Source organism: Canis lupus, chromosome 12 (genome assembly GCF_003254725.2).
Source record: "Canis lupus dingo isolate Sandy chromosome 12, ASM325472v2, whole genome shotgun sequence".
NCBI lineage: Eukaryota > Metazoa > Chordata > Mammalia > Carnivora > Canidae > Canis > Canis lupus.
In genome coordinates this window covers 72711037-72733038 of record NC_064254.1, presented here as the reverse complement: position 1 = coordinate 72733038, position 22002 = coordinate 72711037, and the positions used below count along the sequence as shown (strand labels likewise).

The 22002-nt window shown below is 54.7% G+C and overlaps 1 long non-coding RNA gene across 1 annotated transcript; it reads left to right on the top strand.

Moving 5' to 3' along the window:
• The first annotated feature begins 964 nt into the window (after positions 1-964).
• Positions 965-11770, top strand: LOC125752310 (uncharacterized). The gene is made up of 3 exons (XR_007401511.1): positions 965-1136; positions 7065-7271; positions 10975-11770. It is a non-coding gene; the product is annotated as an uncharacterized LOC125752310 (long non-coding RNA).
• The last annotated feature ends 10232 nt before the right edge of the window (positions 11771-22002 follow it).

Sequence of the window (22002 nt, the reverse complement as noted above, 5' to 3'; positions counted from 1 at the left end):
CCCTCAGCCTAGTGCTGAAGTGCCATCGAGGGGTCCTAAGTATAGAGGCTGTAATGTGCCTCATGGAGAAAATATGTGTGTAGATGGTTCGTCCAGGCCTGAGTCAGAGGTCTGCTGGCCATGAGCTCAACGTTCACAAGTCAACGATAAATATTAAATAAGCTGTCTTGAACAGCAATGCACCTAAAACAGGGTGATAGATCGATGGGTTGTTGAAAATACTGTGACCACAGGATCACAGGAAACTAGACCCGGTATTTCTTCTGGGAACAATGATTTACTCTTCACTAATTCAGTGTTTGTGGTGACTTTATAGAACATAATTACTGCAAACAACAAGCCTTGATGGTAAAAACATGTATATATTTCTCTAGTTTGCTTCCCTCGATTATCGGTTGAGAGAGAAGATGGAAAAAAAATATAGAGAGGTACCTGGGAGGCTCAATCGGTTAAGTCTGCCTTTGGTTCAGGCCATGGTCTCAGGGTCCTGGGATCAAATCCCATATCAGGCTCTCTGCTCAGTGAGGAGTCTGCTTCTCCCTCTCCCTCCGCCTGCTGTTCCACCTGCTTGTGCTCTCTCTCTCTCAAATAAATAAATAAAATCTTAAAAAATATATATATATACACATGTGTGTATGTTTGTATTTTGTCTGTCTTCTATGAATTGACTGGTTTTTTGTTCATTTTTCTATTAATTGTCTTATTCCTACCAATATAAATAATTTATCTATTATGCATATTAATTATTTCTTACATACTTTGCACACACTTTATTTTAGTTGCCACTCTTTAAACTTATGTGGTCTTTTCACACAAAGAAGTCTCAAATGTTTAAATGTTCAAATCTGCCAGTCTCTTCCTTTGTGGCTTCTGGGTTGGTTTTTTCATAGGATGACCCTCTTCAACCTATATTAATAAAATAGACTTCTCTACCTTCTCCTGTTTTTGAAGGAAGGGAGCCTTCCTTGCCACGGCGCGGGGGCCTCAGCCCAGGTCCGCCCCGGCCCCCCTGCTGGACAGTCAGCCCTCCGGCAATGCCCACCTGGAGCTCTGTGATCGCCAGTCGGCGGCCTCGCCTGTAAGCGTCTGGATCTGGGCTCACACGATGGCTGCACCTGCCGCAGACATACCTGGAGGTGAGGCCTTGGGTGGGATAAGAGAGGTCGGACAGAGCGGTGCGTGTGGGGACGTGGGGGCAGGGGCCCTCTCGGGAGCCTCCTCGGAAGTGCCCCCGCGGCCTCTCCAGGTTGGCAACTGGGTGTGAGCAGCGCGGCAGGTGGACACGGACGAGCTCCCAGGAGGGGCCCGGGCCCCAATGGGCGACGAGAGGCAGGGCTGCAGAGGCAAGGCCAGCGGCCTGCAGGCCGAACCCCCCAAACACATGGGCCGTCCAACCCCGACGGCGCCCCGTTCTGTCTCGCGGAGCAGGAACCCGGCGCTCAGCGCCCTGAGGTTCCTCCCCGAAGTCACACGAGCCGGAGGGCAGACGAGGCTGGGTCAGACCCCAAAGCCCGAGGTTACAGACCATTTCGCTCCTGCAGCCCCACCTCTGACGTCAGGTGCCGGTGTCACTGCCGCTGTGCTGCCTCAGTTAACCCACCTGTGCCTCAGTTTCCACATCTGTAAAACAATGGGGATAAAGCTGTTGTCTGTCCCATAAGGATGAGCGAATTAGTAAACATGCTTAAAACTATACCTGACGGGCACTAAGCGCCCACTATCACCAGCCGCGATTGTTACTATATTGCAAGGGTTGAGGGTTAACTCTACCTTTCTGGGTTTATCAGCTGTTGCTTATTGATGGTTTAGGATAACTTTTGGTTTCCAGGATTTTTTTCACCTCAGCATCTTTATTCACATTATGTATTAGGAAGTTTTATTTATTTAATTACTATTACTTTAAATATTTTATTTTTTTATTTTTATTTTTTTAATTTTTTAAAATTTATTTATGATAGTGACACAGAGAGAGAGAGAGGCAGAGACATAGGCAGAGGGAGAAGCAGGCTCCATGCACCGAGAGCCCGACGTGGGATTTGATCCTGGGTTTCCAGGGTCGTGCCCTGGGCCAAAGGCAGGCGCTAAACCACTGCGCCACCCAGGGATCCCTACTTTAAATATTTTATTTATCTATCCATGAGAGACGACACAGAGAGGCAGAGACACAGGCAGAGGGAGAAGCAGGCTCCACGCCGGGAGCCCGATGTGGGACTCAATCCCAGGACCCCGGGGTCACGTCCTGAGCTGAAGGCAGACGCTCAACCGCTGAGCCACCCAGGTGTCCCTATTAGGACATTTTAGATTACAGGGTATAGAGAAACCCAGCTTAAACAACAGAGGGACATCCAGCAAGGCTTGATCCAGCCTCGGTTTCCCATCGCCTCCGTTTTGCCCTCTGTGTGCAGCCCACGGCCCCACCTGGCTTGCAGGCTGCCCCGGGACGGGTCACTGTGCCCAGAACGACGTCATAGACTGGCTGCCTTCAGCTGAGGTGGGCCCCGGCTGAGGCGGGGTCAATTTTACCCAAGTGCGTGGCCCAGGAAGGAGCAGTTGTCGACAGGAGAGCCAGGGCGCTGTGGCCAGCAGGTGGGGACAGTTGGTGCCGGGTTTGTTCTGCTCCTGGTCACCCCACCGGGCAGCCCCTCTCCACGCCTCTGTGCCAAGCTTCTCCCCTCGACCCCCACCCAGCCAAAACCTGCTCATCACTTTAGGTCCGTCCCAGACCCCGACGCGCTTGGCCCTCTGCATGGCTTCAGCGCACGTGTCCTGAAGGCTGAGATTCCTGCCTCCAAAAACTTCTGATATTGCCAGCAAAACACATTTTCTGTCTTCAGAACCTGTTCGCACTTCCCTCATGGGCCTTGCCTCCTGCCTCCCTTCTGTGCTTGTCCTGATCTCTTCATTAGGCCGGACGATGCCCCACGTGAGGCCGGGGTTTTTCTCCCTTTTCTTTCCTGGTGTGAGGGGACCAGATGCATGTTTGGTGACTTACCGAACAAATGAATGAAGGACTGAATGAAAAATGAACAGAATGAGAACAGCCCTGCAGATCCTGCATGGGTTTAAAGTGCAGGAAAAGAGGTGAGAGATGCAACACCCCGGGGCCCGGAAGAGGCGGCTGAAGGCACGGCCACGGAGCAGCCGGCCGCGAGCGCGTGGCTGCCGAGCTGAGGCTGCGGGAGCTGCAAGGCGCATCAGGGACAGTGGGTGCGGGGCCCAGGCTCCATTTTCAAGAAGCTGGGCCTCATTCCGAAGGCTTTGTGAGGCTGAGCACCCATCTTCTGTAGGAGAATGAGGAGTGCAATTCGTGAATTTGGCCAATCCCCCAGCAGCTGGCAGGGGCCGGGAGCAGGGTGGGCTCTAACAAACAGGGTGGTGGTGGGGAGGGGTGGGTGGCCTGGAGGGGCTCAGACAGCAGAACAGAAACCGTGGCCATGGGCAGGGTGTGGAGGAGGAGGGGGGTCCCATCTCTCGGAGGTCCAGGATGCCTGGACCCCAGGCACTCACGCTCAGCTCCGCTGTTTCTCTCTGTGCCCCCCGCCCACCCCCTGTACTCTGGACAGACGCACCCAAGGTGGAGCCTGAAGCCCCAGGCAGGCGGTGGGTGGGCCCCCGCAAGTCCCACGGCCAGCCGCATCTACCGAGGCTTGGGGTCTCCAGGGACGCGAGCTTTGGGAGGCCTCCTCCCCTCAGGAGCCATCTGTGGGTAGAGCAGAGACTAGGGGAGGGCAGCTGTCCTGTCACAGGCTGAGGGGCAGAGGTGCCTCCGTAGCTGGCCGCCAGACGGGAGCGCGGGGGGCAGGCCCGGCAGGCCCGGCGCAGTGGTGCCCTGCCTGGGGCGGCCGTCCACAGCCCGTAGGACCCAGGCCTCCCAGGGCCCCGTGGGGGGGCCAGCAGCGCCCCCTCTACAGATGAGGACACTGAGGCACGAAGCAGGTAACCTGCTCACATCCACCTGGAGCTTTCCCTGCAGGTTAGAGACCAGGGCATGGCGACCACGGCGAGCCTGCATGCACACGTGGTGCGCTCCCCCGTGACAGGGGACGGAGAATCCGAGTGGAGGCCTCACGGGTCCTGATCGGGACCAGGGGACAGATGGCCCCGGGAGGGAGCTCTGCGTGTCCTCGCCTCTGACCCGGCGTCGAGGCGTCGCCGGAAAATGACCATATCCTCGGGCTGGGGACAGAATAAGCGGGAGGCCCAGCGGGTCCCTCAGCTTGCACTCAGCGGCTGGCCGGGCTCGGAGCAGGCCCGGATGCAGGGTGCAGGGAGGACGCAGGAGCCACCCCAGGCGGCTGCACGTCATTAGAGCACAGCGGAGTGGGCCGTGGGCCGAACCAGCAGGGCGCTGACTCCCACGGAGGACGCCGCGACGGCTCGGCCGCAGGAGACACGCGTCCTGAGGTTGGAGCAACTCCGCGCGGGAGGGGCGTCCTCGTCTACGCAGGGTCACAGTAGGTCACGTGGCCCAGTCCCCACTCCACACACTCGTTCGGGCGCCGGAGCGGACGGGGGCCCTGACTTTCGGCACAGGGTGACCGACGTCATCTGCATCTCGGTGCCCAGCAGGCAGACAGGACGTGAGGTCGTGGAAGACGCCCCCCGGCGAGCCCGGCCTGTGCGACAAGGCGGCAGGGGAGCCCATGGAGATCCGCGTTTCCCCAGTGATCACAGCTGAGGGCCGCCGTCGGCGTAGAGGGGGCTGCTTGCCAGTGTGGACACCCCGGGCCTGAGGGGCGCCTGCTTGTCCTCGGGCGCACACACTGCGCGGGGCCCTTCTCTGCCCTCGTGGGCCCGGCTGCCCGGCCTCCGGGGACCGCGGGCACCTGCCCGGAAGGGGCCCCTGTCTGAGCCCCGGCGCAGGGGCCCGGGCTCCCAACGAGGTCCGAGGACCACGCCTCTGTCTGCCAAGGGAGGCCACGCACTCAGGGTCCGAGGGCTGGTGACAGCTGGTGACACTATCACTCGCACCTGCCTGGCCCTGCTCACGGCTGTCGTGAGTCCCTAACCGCGAGGGAGCGCACACCTGTGAGCAGAGTCACTGAACCTGAGCCACGCCTGTGGCTTCCCCGTCTCGCCGCCAGGAGGAGTGGGCGACTGGGCTCATCTCCAGCAGCCGCGGCACCTTGACACACACAGGTGCATCAGGCGTGTGCCGCCGGGCCGGTCAGCCCGCGCAGTGGCTCCACACGGCAAGCACGTCACTGTCACGGCTGCGTGCGTGGCTTCCCGCACGGCCCAGGCTCCGGGTGGCCCGGGAGGCGGCAGCCAAGCTGGTAGCCAAAGGCCTCCCTGCGGCAGGAGGCGGGCTGGCGTCCGGAATCCTGTGCTGAGTGGGGGCGAGACGCAGCTCCTCACGTGTGGGCTGCTCCTCCGTCCGCGTGGGGCCCTCAGGCACAGGCTCCCGGGGGAGGAAGACGGCGACCCCGAGGGGACAGGGCTGCTCGTCCGAGTCATGAACGGGTCACGCAGTCCGTCTCCTTCCGGGAGAGGGATGGCCTTGGCCCTCACAGCGGGGAGGCCAGGAGCCTCTGCACCTGTACCACTGCCGCAACGTGCGTGGACGCTCATGCCTGAGCCCCTGGTGCAAGGCCTCCCGGCAATGGCCTCGGGCCTCCTTCCCCTCCCACTGCTGTGGGGCCCACGCAGCGAGGACAAGCAGCCCGCCGGCAGCCGTGCGGCCCGTGGGGGGTCTGAGAGGCAGGGTGGGCGGCCACCCGACTGTAGGGACTTGGGCCAACTGTGACCACGCGGTGTCAGCCGTGGAATCAGGGCCCCGGCCTGGCCCGTGGGTGGCGGGACCCGGAGCAGAGTCAGCCTCCGGCCCGGGCCCCGCAGGGCCTCCGAGGTATGTCCACGCAGCGGAGCTCCCCCCCAGATGGAGGTGGGGGGTCAAGTGTGACCAACTGCACCGTCAGGTCCTCGGGGTCAGTGGTCACCACTTGCAAAAGCAAGCGTTCTGTGGACGTGACCCCTCAGCGTGCACGTGGCAGGCGGCGACATCCCGACGGCAAGGACCCACCTGAATTTCCCGCTTACATGCGGGCCCTGGCGGCAGTGCGCCCTCCCGGGGCGCCGTGTGCGGGGAAGGAGGCCAGCAGCCTGGGTGTCGCCTGCTGGGCCTCGGGACGAGCTGCAGCGAATATAATCCCCAGCTTTGTTCTGCTCGGTGGCTGTTTGCCTGACAGATGTCCAGCCTGTGTCGGCCCCGCCGGCTCCTCTTACTGGAAGAGACCTGCTCGGCTGATTGATCTCTGCACGTCCGCGTGGCCTGAGCGCCGGGCCCGGGCCCCCCGGGAGCCCCCACCCTGGGCCAGGGCTCCGGACGGGGGGCCGCGGGGAGCTCAGTGGAAACCGGCCGCGGTGGCCACTCTTTCCCCAGGATTTTAGCAAGTGTAACAGAACCGGGGAGACAGTGTGTCCCTATTTCTGATCAGAAGATACTGTCGCCCCTCTAAGCAGCGAAGGCTCTCTCTCTGGTTCTCGGATTGTTCACAATAATAAAATTTAGGCATAAAATCTGAGGCTAACGCGACCTATAAAACCTGGAAGCAGAGTCTGGCTTCTTGCGCGTGTGCTCAGACAAGCGCCCGGGAGTCAGGGGGCGGCCTCCATGCACCTGCACTCCGAGCAAACAGACTTGGAAACTGAAAGTACTACCCCAACCTGCTGAGGCCAAAGTACAGACAGTGTGTGTCTCGTTAAACTTTTGATATATATTGATGTCAATATTGATATCTGCCCAGTGATATTTTTTGAGAAAAAAATATGACCTGGAAAATACAAGTTTATCTAGAAAGGCTAGAAAATACATGTAGGGGGATCCCAGGGGGGCTCAGCGGCATGACCCCAGGGTCCCAGGATCGAGTCCCCATCGGGGTCCCATCATGGAGCCTGCTTCTCCCTCTGCCTGGGTCTCTGCCTCTCTCTCTCTATGTGTGTTTCTCATGAATAAATAATAAAAAAATAAAATCTTTAAAAAGAAAAAGGAAAATGCATGTAGTAAGAAAAAAAGCCATGCAATATACTAACCAAAGAGAACCACTTTTAACCTTTTCTTATAGGTTCCTCTCGACATTTTCTACACACACGCACATGCACATACACACACGCACACATGTGCGTGCACACACACGGCTTCTGGCAACACGCATCGCCATTTTCCGGAGGGTACAGTGCCTTTCCAGCCGTGTACGGATGAACCTCCTGCTCCCCGAGCTGGAACTGGTTCTTGGAGGGATGAAGCCAGATGCCCGTTGGAAGACGTTGAGGTGGGTTGAAAGGGACGATATTGTGTTTATATGACTGAATATTTTTTAATATATTTAGAAAACCAAAGTGGGATCAAGCCCTACACACCATTTGAGACTTTTTTGATTCCAAGTGACCAAAATCCTAATTCAACTGGACCCAAGCAGTAATAGGATTTATTAGCTAAACATCCAGAGGTAGGGGTCCCTTCACCGAGTGGTTGGAATGAATTGGCTCCTAGTCATTTCTCCATGCTGCCGCCTGGACGGCAGGCCCCACTGCCCGCCTCCTCCCCTGAGGGTGCCGGCAAAGTGGCCACATCAGCACAGATACCATCTGGGGTACTAGACAGATCTGAATAAGGGGTCCTTCTGAGGAGATAAGAAGGCCCTTTCACAGAAGCCTTGGGACACTTTCTTATTTCCTGTGACTGGGTGTGGTGCCCACCCTTGCGGCTGGTTGGCAGGGCCGTGCCTCCTGGTTCAAGGGGCCAGTCCAGATGATGAGTCAAGCCATCCAAACACAGCTCAAATGGAAAAGGGATGGTTCTCAAAAGCAAATTTGGATGATATTCCTAGATAAAAAAAGAATAAATCACGGATAGCAAACATTTTCTTTTATACTTTCTTTTAAATTTCTAAATTTTATTGAATGCTACATCATGAACTACTCACTTTGTGTGAACAAGTGAACGTCCAGCATATTTTTAAAAAGATTGTATTTATTTCTTAGAGAGAGTGTGACTGGGGAGGAGCAGGGGGAGGGAGTCTCCAGCAGGATCCCCCCTCGCCGCACCCCCGAGCATGGAGCCGGACGGAGGCTGTAGCGCCTAAGCCCAAGATCACGACCTGAGCCCGAATCGAGTCAGCCGCTTGGCCGACTAAGCCACCGAGGCTCAGAGATTTGTGTTTTATGGGTGCGCGGCGGCTCCGCCTATTACCAAGGCCGTTCAGTGAACCGCATCAGATCATTCCCGTTGTTACACCCGTTGGTGTAAGACGCTGAAGTGAGCCTCTGGGCACTCCTGCTGGGAGCTTCCATTTACTGATTTTATAAAGTTTTGTTCTGCACCTACCACGGGTCAGTCTCTCTTCTGGGCGCTGGGGATTCACTAGTGAGTGAAAGAGGCAAGATTGTCCCTTCATACGCTTTATGTTTTAACTGGTGGTGACAAGCGATGAGGTAGGTGTGTCAGGGTGCCAAGTGCCAGGAGAGCGTGGACGAGGCAGGGGAAGCGAGTGCGAGAGCAGAGGTTCTCCTAGTCCTCCTCCTGGTGCACCCCTGGGTTGTCCCCCCCGGGCCACGCCGGGCCCACGCTGGGGGGCCTGTGAACGTGTCCGTTGTCCCGGGGCCAGAAGGGCACTGCCAAGGAGCCTTTGGTGCTGACTGAGGTCGGGACGTCAGATGCCGGTGTTAGCCACCCGCCAGGACCCACCTGCTCCTCGCGGCCAGGCGGACCTGTGCCCCAGGGTCCCTGAATCCCCAGGTGACTCAAACACGGAACTGGGATGACCTGACGGTGCAGGTGTCGGGGAGCTGGAGGAGGCGCCTGCCGCTGGTGGCGGGGGGGCAGCGGCACAGGGCCTGGAGGCCCCGGGAGGCCCGGCCGCACCAACCACCTGTCACCTCGAGGAGCTCCCGTCCACGGAGCTGGGCCAGCTGCCAGGGCGTGGCGGGCAGAGCTCAGGCCACAGCATCACAGAGCGGAACGGCCCAGAATGAGTTTCGAGTCACAGGTCAGCTTTCCACAAGCTTCCACCCACTCCCTGGGCGAGGACTGCAACACCTGTACCAAGACCGCTGTCCTCAGCCTCTTCCCGGGAAGGTGGACAAAGAGTCCATTAGTCACTCACCTGTCGGGGCAACGCTGAGTCTCAATGAGTGCGAGCAAAATCCCATCCAAATAGTCTGCAACCTGAGAAAAACTTTTATTTATTTATTTATTTTTTTTTAGAAAAACTTTTAAAATAACTAGAGGGGAAGAGAAGGGGAAAAAATAATTAATACGTGCAAGCATATGTATAGACCAGAAGGAAGAAAATGCAAAGCTTTGATAGTTCTTCTTCTTCTGTGATTTATCTTTAGGACACACTTAACTTTAGTGATTTCCTTTTTTAAGAGGCATTGAATAATTGATGGAAAACATGTCTCATGAAGTATTGTGTATCCATGAAAAAGCTGACAATGAAGGATGTCCACTGGGTACTACTGAGCGAGCAAAGCAGGGTTCAGGAGAGAGATAAAATGGTTGTGCACACAACAGGCCATGCATAGAGCCGTTCTCATATTTGTGTGAGATCATATGAGCATGGAAACACGCAGAAGAATAAGGGGTTCACAAGGTTTCACACACGCACGTCCCCTGCTGATGAATTCTTTCATCATTTATAGGTCTAAAAATGTATTTATTTTGCCTTTGCTTCTGAAAAATGTTCTCATGAGGCAAAGGATTCTAGGTCGACAATGTTTTATTTGAAATTCTTAAAATTATTTTTAAGGTTTTATCTATTCGTTTGAGAGAGAGAGGTAGAGAGAGAACATGCATATGCAGGGGGAGGGGTAGAGGCTGAGGGAGAAGCAGGCTCCCCATTGAGCAGGGAGCCCGATGCAGGACTCGATCCCAGGACCCCGGGAAAGCCGACACTCAACCACGGAGCCCCCCAAGTATCCCGAGGTTGACAATGATATTGCAAAACTTTAAAGATGTTGGCCAACCGTCTTCTGGCTCACATTGTTCCTGATAGGAAGCCGCCTGCCATCCTTTCTTCCTCTGTACATGATGGGTCATTCTTGACCGTCTTTAAGATTACCTCTTTAAAAAATAAAATAAAATAAAATAAAATAAAATAAAATAAAATAAAATAAAATAAAAAAGTATAAAAAAAGATTACCTCTTTATAATCGGTTTTAAGCAATTTATGATGGAGCCGTGGTGCGGTTCATACTTCCAGTCTGGGATTTGTCGAGTTGCATGCATTTGTGGCCTATAGTTTTCATCAGATTTGGGAAAGTTTTCTATAGCTCATCGATACACTACTCATTTAAAAAATTAACAGACTTTATTTTTTAGAACAATATTAGATTTGCAGAAAAACTGAGCAGATAGTACAGAAAGCTCCCGCATTACTTCCCCTCCCCCTGCCACCACCACCCACTCAGTTTCCCCTATTATTAACATTTGGAATTAGTGTGCGTATTTGTTACAGTTAATGAAGCAATATTGATATATTATCATTAACTAAAGTCCATAATTTACATTAAGGTTAGCTCTTTGTGTTGCACATTCTGTTTTTTTTTTTTAAGATTTTATTTATTTATTTATGAGAGACACAGAGAGAAAGGCAGAGACCCAGGCAGAGGGAGAAGCAGGCTCCCTGCGGGGAGGCCGACGTGGGACTCGATCCTGGGACCCCGGGGTCACGGCCTGGGCTGAAGGCGGCGCTAAACGGCCGAGTCCCCTGGACTGGGGTTTTGACAAGTTCGTAACGGTCACGTGTCTTCCATTCCGAGATCATGCAGAGTAGCTTCGACGCCCTGAAATCCTGCGCTCCGGGCCCTGCCTGGTGTCTCCGTCCCCTGGGAGCGTGGCAACCACATCTTTTCAGGGTCTCTGGTTTCACATTTCCCAGAATATCCCATGGCTGGCATCACAGGGCACACGGGCTTCAGTTTGGCTTCTTTCACTCAGTTAATGCTTCTCCGTGTCTTTTTGTCCCGTGACAGCTCATTTCTTGTCAGCACCAAGCACTATTCCGGGCCTGGGTGTGTCCCAGCGGGTTCACCATCCACCGACTGAAGGGCATCCTGGGTGCCTCCAGTTTAAGGTAATACGGATAAGGGGCCATAAAGATTTGTGTGCAGGTGTTTGTATGGACGTAGTTTTCAACTCAATTGGGTAAATACCCAGGAGTTCATATGTGAGAGTATATGGAAAGACTCTGTTTAGCTTTGTAAGAAACTTCCAAAGTGGCTAATCCATTTTGCACTCCCACCGCCAAAAATGACAGTTCTTGTTCTATACCCTCACCAGCATTTGGTATTGTCAAAAAATTTTTTTAGCTATTCTCATAGGTGTGTACTGTCATTTTAGGATTGCAATCCCCAAAACGTATGATGTTGAACATCTTCTCATATACTTAGTTGACATCTATATATATCTACTTTGGTAAAGTGTGTTTTCAAAACTTTTGCCTATTTTTAAATCAGGTTCTTTGAATGTTTCAGATACAAGCCCTTTATCAGATGTGTGTTTTGCAAACACTTTTTTCCAATCCATAACCTGATTTTTTATTCTTTTGATAGTGTTTTTCAAAGAGTAGGAGTTTTTATTTTTAATAAGGTCTTACTCATCCATTTTTTTCTTTCATTGGTCACAATTTCAGTGAAATATCTAAAAACCCACTGCTAACCTCAAAGCCACTTGGATTTACTCCGCATCATCTTCTAGAAGCTATATAGTTCAATGTTTTACATTTATTCTTCAACTCATTTTGAGTTAATTTTGTGAAAGTCTAATGTCTGTGTCCAGATTTATTTTTTCAGAATAATTTTCTTTTTCTATATTTTTTCATGTTCCATTTGCCCTCAACTCTTGATGGGTTTCTTTCCATGATGAGGTGACCCGAACATTCATTTCCAAGGAGTCCAGATCTCCGGTGAGTCTGTCTTCCTTGCATTACTCGGTTTTCCACTAACCTTTGGATCCAGACATCACCTCTGCGGCTCCACAGCAGCAGTCGGGTTTCCCTCTTGTAGCTGGAGTCTCACCAGACCACGACCTGCCCCTTTCTCTGCCTAGTGATTCAATGGCAGGAGGAGCACAAAAGGACCAGGTGGCAGCTTCAATTTCCAATTCATTATAATTAATATATCTTCTCTTGAGAACTAAAACATTTAAACCAGCACAGAACAAAATTACGGGGACACAAAGCAGAAGGACTCACATGAGTCATTAGGACATTGGTGACAGAGACCATGGTTCCCGTCGATCTTTTGATTCCTGGACTCTGGTTATGGCAGGGAGAGTATTGGCTGCTCGTTCAAAGGATGTGCTGTATCCTGTAGGAGACTACTCAGATTAAAACACTTAGTGGGTGGTTTTTTTTTAAGATTTTATTTATTTATCCATGAGAGACACAGAGAGAGAAAGAGGCAGAGACACAGGCAGAGGGAGAAGCAGGCTCTCTGCAGGGAGGCTGACGTGGGACTCGATCCCAGGACCCCAGGATCATGCCCTGGGCTGAGGGTGGCACTAAACCACTGAGCCACCCAGGGATCCCCATTAGTGGGTGTTTTAAACTGAATAGGGTTGTAAGTGAGTCAGGCCATCATCTAACACAGCAGGTGCTTCTGCGCGCTGGGTGCCGTGGGCGACACGAGCGTGGTACCTGGGCTCCCCGTGTGTGTCCAAGCTTCACAAGTAAAGAGACCACGTCCTGGCCAGATTCCAGCCAGCTCCAGCTTCCCTGGGCACTCCAAGGCCCCTGGCCCTGGGCCGCCTTCGGGACTGCTTGGAGGTCTTTCCCAAACAAAGAGCTCCTCAGTTTTAAGGTGATGACAGGTTTGGCAGTGGCAGGCAGCACAGGAGGAGATGCTCAAAGCTTCCCCAGGGGTCTTCTGTGGCTCCTCTAGCCAACAGCCCTGCCTGGAGGGTCTGCCGGGAGAGCAGGCACTGGCCGGCTGGCCGATGGCAGGGTTCCGTTCCCTGAGCCACTCCGGGACACTGTGCTGAAGCCATAGATTCATTTCACATCGGAGACGTTTCCTCCAGGTCTCACTCTGTCCCCCCCTTTTGCCTCAAGCCTAAAGGCCTCTTCCTGTCAGTTTGCCGTGAGATTTCTCAACTAGAAAACAATCAATTGATGCAGCTACGAAAGCTCTCAGTGGTTTTGCAGTAGGAGTATTATTTTTTTTAAAAGATCTTATTTATTTATTCATGAGAGAGACACACAGAGAGGCAGACACAGGCGGAAAGAGAAGCAGGCTCCACGCAAGGAGCCCGACGCGGGACTCGATCTTGGGACTCCAGGGTCATGCCCTGGGCTGAAGGCAGGTGCTCAACCGCTGAGCCCCCCAGGGGCCCCTGCAGTTAGATTATTAATTTGCTTGCAGGCTGTACTGTGTCTACGGCTCCTGGCCACGTGTGTGAATAGTCATATGAGGACGCACATGCACACATGCACACAACACACAAACACATGTGCACGTGCACACATGCAGCACGCACACTCAGGCACACGTGCTCACATACAAACACACGCACAAGCATGTACACATATGTGCACACACACACACACACACACAGAGGTCATGTTCCTTGCTCCCGGCCACCTTGCCCTGCCATGTCCTGCCCCTGCACCTCATAGGACGGAGAGGGAGCTGGTGGAAAAGGGACGACCAAATGTGCTTTCATTCCCAAGCCCAGTCAGGATTCAATTTCTCCAGTTTCTTCTCTAATCTTACAACTTCTCAGAAAGAGAGATTGGTTTTAACTTTATAGGGTGCCTCCTAGTTAAAGCTCTGGCCCTACGGGTGCCCATCCCCGTTGAAGGATGTAGGGAGCACCGCAGAAGAGGAGCCCAGACAACTTTCACCAATGATACGAGACCTCCCCAGGCCAGCCCAGGCAAAAGTCCTGAGCACGTGGCCTTTGATGGCGGCAAGCAGCAGGGGAGACGACGGCTGGAGACCCCGCTCAGAGGGCTGGTGGCTGCAAGCGCCACTGAGCGTTGGCCAGCAGCACCTCGTCCGGCGGTGCCGTCAGAGAACACCCTTCTCAAGACTCGAGAAAATGAGGCTGATAAACAACACACGCGATGCCCTGACCAAAAGGGTGGGGAAAGGGGAGGGGGATGGGATTCTGTTCTTTAGTTTGTGAACAAAGAAACCAATTCTGGCAATTTACACCAAGATATATGGTAAGGCTGCGAGGAGCTCCAGGAATTCATGGGAGGTTTTGAAAATAGCAAGAAGCAAGACCGCCGTGGGGGAAGCCAGGAGCCGCAGGCACAGGCAGCAGCAGGAGGGGCAGGATCGGGGCATTTGCGCAGGGGCCCTTCCAGCATTCCTGTAAGTCGGGGACCAAGGGACAGAGAGAGCTGAAGGACGCCTGCTTAGCCACTGTCCCCCTCTGACGCTGGAGGGCTCTGATGGCCCCGTCCTCCCCCTGAGGGCGGGCAGGCTGTCCAAAGATTATTAATTTACTGTGTTAGTGAAAGACAACTACCCAATGTCACATCCTAGCAAAGGACGTACAGTTCCTAGCAGTGCATGTCCACTTGGGGACCCTCCACTTAGAAAGACGGTGACCTCGGGAAGATGGAGGTGCCATGATTACATTGCCCTTGCTGTCGGGGTAAGAGGGGCTTCTCGATACCGTCTCTAATTCTGCTCCAGATGAGAAGTCGCGAGGAGGAAGTGCTCTGACGGTGGGTCCCACGAATCAGTGCTGGTGGCCCTGACGTTTCTGAGGTCTCCACGCACGAGCCTCTGAGGGCAGGAGAAAGGGCAAACCATCTAAGTCCAGCCTCCCTCACCGCCTCTCAGCGGCATCTCCTTTCTTCCGAGTTTTGCCGTCTTTCATCCAGCTGATGTGTGGCTGCTTCGGAGGACAGTCACTCCGGGGAGACCCAAGTGTCGGGGAGCGGGTCGCAGACCAACATGAGGCCGGACCCCCGAAAGCCTGGTGGAAGAGAAAATACAGCAGGATGGTGTCCCCTGCGCCGCCGGGGTCATGCAGGTCACAGGCAAAGAGGCAGCCTTCAGGTGTGCGGGTCCCGGGGAAGCAGGACAACGGTCGCCCGGGAGCGGGAGGGGTCAGCCTCAGCCCTGCAGCCAGGTGACCCTCGGGGGGAGGTGGTGACCCAGAAGCCTCAGCAGCAGCTCCCATGCTGCGTCCTGTGCCCTTCCCGCTTCCGGCGACCTGTTCTCTCTGTTGTCATTTGCTTCCCTTCCTGTTCTCGGCGGCCAGCTCCGTGTGTCGCGTGGTCCAGCCCATGCAGGGAACTGGCTGTCGCCGGCCTCTGGCCAACCCCGGCCTCTGGCTTTCAGGCTCAAGGGCCTGCAGGGGCCGGAGACAGGAGAGCATCGGGCCCTGCAGGGGCTCCTCTGCGTGGTCTTCGGGGTGTCCAGACCGTAGCACGGGGAGCGGGGGGCTAGGGAGTGACTGCCAGGGCTGGGGAGAGACACAGAGACAGAGACAGAGAGACACAGAGACAGACACAGAGAGACAGAGAAACAGACACAGACAGACACAGAGACAGACACAGAGACAGAGACAGAGAGACAGAGAGACAGACACAGAGACAGACAGAGACAGAGACACAGAGACAGAGACAGAGAGATGGACACAGAGAGACAGAAACAGACACAGAGATAAAGACAGAGAGACAGAGACAGAGAGATGGACACAGAGACAGAGACAGAAAGAGAGACACAGAGACAGACACAGAGACACAGAGAAACAGACACAGACAGACACAGAGACAGACACAGAGACAGAGACAGAGAGACAGAGAGACAGACACAGAGACAGACAGAGACAGAGACACAGAGACAGAGACAGAGAGATGGACACAGAGAGACAGAAACAGACACAGAGATAAAGACAGAGAGACAGAGACAGAGAGATGGACACAGAGACAGAGACAGAAAGAGAGACACAGAGACAGACACAGAGACACAGAGAGACACAGAGACAGACACAGAGAGACAGACACAGAGACAGAGACAGAGACAGAGACACAGAGAGACAGAGACAGACGCCCATCTCGGGAGAGGTGGAGGCAGAGGGGTGCAGGGAGGAAGGCGAAGGAAGAGGAGAGGCGACAATGTTTGCTGAAGAGCAACCTTCCCCCTTTCACCGCCTCTGTGAGTCGGTCCGCACTGTCCTGCTGAAGCGGATGTAAGACTTCTCTCATTTTATGGATGAGGACGCGGATGCTCAGGGTGGTTCAGGGGCTTGTCTGGCTCCAAACCGCTAATTCCTTATTCTTGGAGAAGTTGCAGGAGAAACTTAAAAGGAGGAGAGTGAGAGGCAAAGACCTACGACACAGTTTTCCAAAGACGGACGCAGCCGTGCAGAAGGTGCAGAGAGGCTGTGTGTCCCTAAATTAACTAGAATAAGTCGACGGGCACGTGTGACTTAGGCCACGGGGGCAAGTATATTGACTTCCCTGGGAGGGAGGGGAGAAGGCGGCTTGGGTGCGGTGGAAAGAGCTCCGTGTCTGTGTGTATCGGGTCGCGCAGCGGGGTCTGGAGGGGGACGGAGGGCACAGCAGGGCTTGCTGGGGTGGAAGAGAGTCCCCCAGAGTGCGTCATGGAGGCCTGGCCAGGACCCCAGCCTGAGCAGCGCAGGCAGCGGGCAGGCCGAGCTCCGCGAGCACACAGGGAACCGAAATGGGCGACAGGGGCCCGGGGAGGAGGCATCCCCCCCTCGGGGAAGCTGGGAGGGCGGAGGGGGCAACAGGAGCAACAGGGGCTTCATCAGCAGGGCTGTGGGCAGGGCTCGGGCCCATCAGCACCGGGACTGGCTGCCCCATCGGGGCAAGAGACATGCCAGTGGACGAGTGAGGCCTCGGAGGAGCTGCTGAGCTGGGTGTGCCCGCTGGTCAGGGGTCAGAGGAGGACGGAGGCAGGAGAGCCGCACAGGGGGTCCTGCCGTCAGATGCCGCTTCCAGTTCTGACACTGTAAGGGAAGAGGGGGGCGCAGGCCCGCAGCTCCGTGGCGGAGACCGGGGGCTTCCAGTAGGAGCGCTGAGGCCTTGCCCTGTGGCGCAGGGAAGGCGCGCTGCGGGCTCTCCTGGTTTGCTCTGCAAACAGCCCTCAGAGCTGCTCACCAGCCTGCTACAGTAACGCCACGTAACAAGTCGCCCCCGTGCTTGCTGCCTCGCAGCGATCGCGTCGTCCCACCGGGTCTGTGGTTCCCTAGGCCAGCCCTGGTTCGGGCCGTGGCTAGACTGCGTCTCATCTGGGGACGAAGCAAGCGCTTCCGATGGGGTGAGGGCAGCGGCGAGGGAGCTCAGAGCAGAGACACGCGGTGCTTTCCTGGCTGCCTCCCGCCGCTGCAAGCCCGTGGGCAGGCAACCCAACATTAGCGGACGTGGAGTGTGCCCCTCCCACCACGGGAGCCCTGGGTGTGAGCGTTCACTGAGCACCTCGTCTTACAGGTAAGAAAACACGGGGCTCAGGGTGGATTCGTTCATCAGCAGCTCTCTTGCCCCTGTGGTGAGTCACCTCCAGTAGGAGCACCGTAGGCCCAATGGCGGGCAGGGGGCAAATATAGGATTTCTTGGTCTGTTCAGTTGCAGATACGCGTCATATGACCCTGAGCCAGTTTAAGCAGAAGTTGAACACAGGGCAGGGGCACTTCCGGAAGTACTGACTCAGAGCTCAGCACCTTGTCTCCAGCCTGCGCCTCCAAGATTGCCTGGCGTTGCCCACAATCTGCACCAGCAAAACAGACGTCTGGGCTCCACTTTCCACCCCTGGAGCCACGGGGGGAAGACCAGGTGCCTTTAGTGAAGACTAACAGGTGGAAGGAAGAGACATTTGCTACATCCTTGGGTATTTAATGTCTAAATACCAACCTTTCAGAGAAAAGTTGGCTTCCTACTCTTCCATCAAATTGAAGGGGGTTCGAGCTGATGCTGACGGACACAGCATCACAATTTTTGATGATACATTATCATGTGGTTTTTGACACATAACTCTGGAGGAGCCCGAATCGTTGAGTACTGTTGCTACAGAAACACTCTGTATATGAACAGTTTCCTCAAAAATTCCATCTCTAAAAATGAGAGCTAGGAAGAGAACTGATGCTGGGAACCCCCTATTGCTTTAGAAAGAAGTATCAGGCCCCCAAGGACAAACCAACTGGAAAACCCCAGCCTCAAGCACGGTACTAAGGAAGGCATTTTAATAGAAGTTCTTTTTGATGGTATTCATCAAAATGTATGACATTTATGCTATTTGGATCAATTATGTAGTACTAGTAAATATGACGATGACTTCATCCAGAGTGAATTCACTTTTTAAGCTGAAGTATGGTTTACACACAAGGTCGTATTAGTTTCGGGTGTACAACGCGGGGACCTGACGGATCTGTGCGCGACTCCGCGCTCGCCACCTGCTACAGCGTTACTGACTATATTCCCTACACTGTGCTTTCATCTTCCACCTGGAAGTTTGTGTTTCTTTTTTTTAAAAAATATTTTATTTATTTATTTATGATAGTCACAGAGAGAGAGAGAGAGAGAGAGAGAGAGGCAGAGACACAGGAGGAGGGAGAAGCAGGCTCCATGCCGGGGGCCCGATGTGGGACTCGATCCCGGGACTCCAGGATCGCTCCCTGGTCCAAAGGCAGGTGCTAAAGCGCTGAGCCACCCAAGGGTCCCCGAAGTTTGTGCTTCTTGATCCCCTCCCTGCTTCACCCCTTCCCCTGTCTCTGGCAGCATTTTGCACATCTACACTGTTGTGCAACCGCCAGTTCCATTTCCAAAATGTTCTCATCACCTCCCAAAAGTCCCTGGATAACACCGACTTTTCTCAAACATCAACTTTTATTTTATACTTTTTTTTTCATCACAGAAAATAGGAGGGGGTGATCAATAAAACAAATAAACTTGTAAGCCCTGAAAGTTTATTACTTTAGGATAAAACGGTATTAGGGAGGGATTGAGAATATGAATTCAAGCATAGAGAAAAGCAATGGGACATTCTCCTGGATTTCAAATATTTTCTTTAGAATCCATTAGATCCGTTTAAAATAGTGATACAACAGTTTTACTTCTAAATGTAAGTTTTTACCATAGACCAGAAAATTTTTAAGTGTAAACTTTTTTTTAAAAGGAATTTATTTAAGTGGGGAGTCTGATGAGGACTCGATCCCAGGACCCTGAGGTCATGACCTGAGCTGAAGTCAGATGCTTCACCGACTGAGCACCCAGGTGCCCCACAATTTAAAATTGTGAAGGGGTTCACAATTTTAAAAAATCTTTTAAAAACTTTTACACAAAAAGCTTTATTTCATGCTGTTCTGTAGGATTTAGGAAGTCTCATGGCCTGGGAGCACCTTCCCTGCCCTCGGCTGAATCCTGGCACGTGACACCCATTCATTCTCTAGCTAAACCCCCCCTTCCTGAGCACCTGTGGCCCATGCTCCGGCTGTGGTTGCCCCTATAGGAAAGGGACACTGGAAATTAGATGTAAAAACTCCATTGAGACTGAAAAGGATGTTGCCACATTCAATGGCGAGAGGAGGGGAGCTGGGGCTGGGCAGCCAGCAGAGGAGCCAGTGTCTTCGCCCTCGTCTGCCTTGGAGCTGCCGCCTGGTGTGGGGGAGGGGTGCAGGGGAAGCAGCAGCTGCAGGTGACGCGTGACTCCTGGACCCAGCACTGAGGGTGCAGGCAAGGTCGCTAGCGGAGAGGAGGGGAGTGTGGCTTTAATCAAGTTCGAAAAGGCCTGCTAAGCTTTGCGGAAGCTGTGGGACGGAGGGAGCCCCCCAGCCTAGCAAGGACGAGCTCCGGGACACGGTGGGACCTGAAGTGGGGTCTCAGAAAACTGGATCCCTGGATGGAGAAGCAGGTGCAACCCTGGGGATCACCCGCTAGCATGGCAGGAAGCAGAGCAGGGGAGGTGAATGGCCCTGCAGGGGGAAGTCACTAGGTCACCCACACTTACAATGTTTGGGGGGCGTGTTACATAAGATTTTTCTATGAGTTTTACTTCTTAAAATGACTTTGTGGAAAGGAGTTTGCTGCACTGCAATTATTTCCAGAGGTTCCAGGAAAAGGAGAGAAAGAATATACTTTGGGTGATCTCACAGAAGTTACCAGAGCCTTCCTGTCCCTGCAGGTACTCTTGGGCCGGATGGGCACCCAGCAGGCCGCGGGGTTTGACGGGGGCGGGGGGTTGCCCCCTCAGCTGGCCCGGCCAAGGCGCAGCACTAGGTGGGGTGGCCTGGTCTGCGGGTATAGACGTCATGCGGGCAAGCAGCCCCGGAACCAGCCTCCCAGGACTCTCTGGGCGGGCCCCGGCGCTTGTTCAGCCACGAGGGGGATCTTAGAGGACTTACGAGCTCCTCTGCATGTAGCAGCCAGAAGCGGAGCATCTGCCTGGCCCAATGGTGAGCAAAGTCTGGAAATGGAGACTCTCCGGGTGGCTGTGCCACGCGTGATGCTCTGTGGGGCCGTCCAGAGTCTTGGGCAGTGACTTCGTCTGTGTGGGCCGTGCTGTGCCCGAGTGAGCACACGCGTGTGTCCACATCCGGACAATGAAAGAGCAGACTTGGGGTCTGACAGACGTGGGTGTGAACTGTGGCTTGGAACCCTAGACTCACTTCTCGTTAGCTGCATCGTTTGGGGCCAAGTGGCAGCTTCTCAAACCCGTGAAAGGGTTTGCAAGCTCGCCCTGCTCAGGCCCACTGCACGCAGATCTGAGGCGCTCTGTGGACGCGGGAAGACGCTCGGGAGCCTTCCAGGGGCCCCCGTAAGCAGCACCCTCCTCCCTGCTGGGACCTTCAAGGAGATGAGACCCTGTCTGGTCCCTGGGCCACCGCGTGCAACGTCTCTGGGAACCTCCTCCTCGTGCAGGAGGACACGAGCCCCCGCGTTTCCGCGGCTTCCCCCTGCAGGCTGCCGAACCCGGGTCTTAACCGACACCCTCATTCGAGGGGCTTGTTGTGAAGAACAAACGACATAACAGTAGGAAGGTGCCAAGCGCACGTGGCTTTCCCAGCGCCCCTCGGAGGGTCGCTAACCGTGGAGGAGGGGACGACCATGTCGGGGCGCAGCCACCCCTAGTTCTTTTTTTCTGTGGGAGGCACGTGGGCCTGCTCAGCCCCCCGCGGGGTTTCCAAGAACGACGAGGGGTGCTGGGCCGGTGCTGCGGCTGGGGAAGGGGCGGCCTTCACGCGGGCACCATCCCCCCAGACGAGGGAACCGGCTCCCCTGGGGCTGCCCTGCCCTCCTGTCGCTGCAGATTGCAGAATTCACTCAGACATGGTCATGACGGAGGAGAAAAACAAAACAGATGAGGCAAACCGTGGGGAGGTGATGGGAAACTCCAGGGCCAAGTATCTGCTGTTCTTCCTCCCAAGTTGTCAGACGAAGTTCTTTTCCCGACCGTCTTTTGAAAAACCATGAGAAGGACTTCCCTGAATTACAAGGATTTGGGGCAAAATCCCTATTTGATACGTGAAGTCCGCCGTGACTCCGAGGCCCAGCGTGGGCACCGAGGGCTCCTACGCACGTTCTCGCTCGGCTCCCTGAAACCCTCGGCCAGCAGGCTGCTCACGCGCCCACGCCCCTTGTCACCGAGGGCACTTGCAGGGCCTCGTCTGGGGCCCAGGCTTCGGAGCCCCGAGCTCGGCAGCAGGCCCCGCAGCGGCCACAGGGCGGGACACAAACAGGCCCGTCAGGCGATGACCTCAAAACGGCCATAAGCTCCGGGCGTCCGGGCGCGGGCACCACAGGAGGCGACTTCCAGCCCACCCGGACCGGCTGCCGGAGGTCGGACCAGCCCCGAAGCCCAGGAACAAATCCCACCCGGTCGGGGGGACAATCCTCTCAAGGTGCCGTTGGGTCCTGGTGGCTGGTCCCCTGGTGAGAATGTTTGCGTCCGTGTTCATCAGGGCGACTGGTCTGCAACCCTCCCCTCTGGCGGGGTCCTGGCCGGGCTGGGGAGCAAGGTGACGCTGGGCTCCGAGAACTAGTCTCGAAGTTTTCCTTCCATTTCTGTTTTTTGAAACAGCTT